Raw genomic sequence first — 2763 nt, forward strand, 5'->3', positions numbered from 1 at the left:
AAAGATATAGAGGGAATTAGAAATGATCCAATCAAAGAAGATCCAGTACTTCATAACGAGAGGAATGCTGATATTCCTTGAATCATAGATGACAGAGACAGACCCATCAGAGAACATGTAGTGCCTATTTTGGATGATCTAAATCCAGGAATTGTTAGGCCACATATTTAAGCTCAACACTTTGAATTAAAACCAATAATGTTTCAAATGATGTAGATGGTAGGGAGGTTTAGTTGGTTACCTATTGAAGATCCACGATTGCATCTAAGACTATTTTTGAAGGGACATGATTCATTTAAGCAGCAGGGTGTTCCTGAAGATGCCCTTAGACTCAAGTTATTTCCTTACTCATTACGTGATCATGCCAAAGCATGGTTAATTGCTTTACTATCAAGAACGATGACATTTGGGAATGAACTTTGTCAAAGTTTTTTGCTACGATATTATCTTGCAAATATGAATGCAAAGTTACGAAATGATATTACATCTTTTCGGCAATCAAAGGATGAGATGTTATATGAAACTTGGATGCGATTTAAGGAATTACTGCAAAATTGTCCAATGCATGGTTTCCAACACTGGACAGAAATGGAAATATTTTATAATGGATTGAATGCCCATACAATAACGGTAGTTGATGCATCTTCCAATGGGACTTTGCTAAATAAATCATATAATGAGGCATATGAATTTTGGAAAGGATAGCTAACAACAATTATTAGTACCCCACTACTAGAGTTGGTAGTGGCAGAAGAGTTGTTTGAGCAATGGAACTTGATGCAATTACATCTTTAACAGCTCAAGTATCATCATTAACAAATATGATTTAAACTTTGAAAAGACCTTTTGCAATGCAAGAAATGATAGTTGTAAAACTAGAATGTATATACTGTGGAGAAGATCATGTTTTCGATGAATGCCCATCCAATTCAGCCTATGCGTATTACATGGGGAATTTTAATTGTAGCAAAAACAATCTCTACTCCAACACATACAATCCAAGGTGGAAACAACATCTAAATTGTAGCTAGAATAATTAAGGAATGGGAAATTACAACAATGTTAATCGACAGAATGTGGCTGGTGTACCACCTGGATACATGTAAACGGAAAAATATATAGGATTTTTCCTATGTAATTTATAACCTTTTTACTTAAATCCATTGGTAAAACTAAGTAATTGTTTAATAAATTAATGAAATGTGTAAAAATATGAAATTAGGACTTAGAAATTATTAAAATGTGATTTTATGCTTTATTATATAGTTTTCATGCAATAAATGGCTTATTTTATATTAATTTGAATATATTATATTTTTAAGACATAAAGTGGGTCATGCATGATTAAATTAAATAATAAAATATAAAATTATATTTAATAGTTCATTTTAAAATATTTCACTAATAATTTGGGTTTTAATTAATTAATTAAATTAGATAAATTTTCTTCTTAGGTCCTCTAACTTGTTGATTTATTCTGGATAGGTCTGATAGCTTTGCTCGATTAGAAAACTGTTCAAATTGGAGACCAAGTCAACCCAATATTTGGCTACACATGGCTGCCCATTTAAACCATTTTTGGTTTAATTACACAAGGTTCTTGTAGTGTTGAAGAAACTAGAGATTTGCCCGAAGATTTACGATTGACCAAGTCTTAGTCTTGAGTTGTGTGGCATCCAAAATTGCTTAAAAATGAAGAAAAAAAATCAAGTCAAAAGCCACTAAGCATGGCCAAACAAAATTTGGGGAGATTTGAAGAGGTTAACATCCATTATTTTTAGCAAACTATCCCCCTATCCTCACCTATAAATAAGACCCTCTCATTCCTTCATTCATCATCCTTCAAGCATCCCTCAATCATTTCTCATTCTTTCTTTTCTCCAAATTCTCTTAGCCTTTTCCATTCCCACACCTGGCATCATCTCTTCATAGAAATTTTAGCAATTAAGCCTCTTAAAGAACCCTTAGTTGGCCACCTTGGAGAGCCATCAGCAAAGGAGCAAAGTAAAGGAACGAAGGAGCCTCGTCAGTCAGAGTCTTGAGTAAATAAGGATCAGTAAAATGCCTATTTACTAAGTAAAGGATTCTGAAAGGACGTAATGTGGTTTCCAAACTCATGAAAGATCGAGTTGCCATGGAATGTTTTTTCCGAATGTTATTAAGCATGTTGATAATAAATTGAGTTTAATTAAAGTAATTGTCCTAGTTTATTTATGTTATAATTGTTGCAAATTGTGTTTAATTTACTAAAATCTATTTCATTCATATAGTTTGCATACTTAGGATAATTTGCATTAGGGATCATTGCATTTAGTTTAATATATTTTAATCACCACTTCTTAACTATATTGTGTTTTTATTTACCACTTTGTTAGTATAATTTTACAAATTAAGTGACTTAGCACAAATACAATCCCTGTGGAGACGATAACTCGATACTTACTTATTACTTGATAACGGCTGTGTACACTTGCACAAACCTACGCGTTACAAGTTTTTCGCACTGTTGTCGGGGATTGTCAACTATTGCCATAGTCATTTTTTTCGTGAAATTATTTATTTTAAATTTGATTTATTTCTAACATTACTAACTTATTCTTTTTATTTTTTTTGATTTTCTTTTCAGGTGTTTATGAGCATAGATCGAATTATTGATTTGCTCCCTATAGACCCTAAAATTGAATGAACTTTTAGACAAATAAGATGTGAACGAACAGCTCAAAGACAAGTCGAGATGGACCTTGGAAATCAGAATCAAGACCA

The 2763-nt window shown here is 32.1% G+C and overlaps 1 non-coding gene across 1 annotated transcript; it reads right to left on the reverse strand.

Moving 5' to 3' along the window:
• Positions 1-464: 464 nt before the first annotated feature.
• LOC121215191 (small nucleolar RNA R71) lies at positions 465-572 on the reverse strand. The gene has a single exon (XR_005910920.1). It is a non-coding gene; the product is annotated as a small nucleolar RNA R71 (small nucleolar RNA).
• Between the last annotated feature and the right edge of the window lie 2191 nt (positions 573-2763).

This window comes from Gossypium hirsutum, chromosome D02 (genome assembly GCF_007990345.1).
Source record: "Gossypium hirsutum isolate 1008001.06 chromosome D02, Gossypium_hirsutum_v2.1, whole genome shotgun sequence".
Lineage (NCBI taxonomy): Eukaryota > Viridiplantae > Streptophyta > Magnoliopsida > Malvales > Malvaceae > Gossypium > Gossypium hirsutum.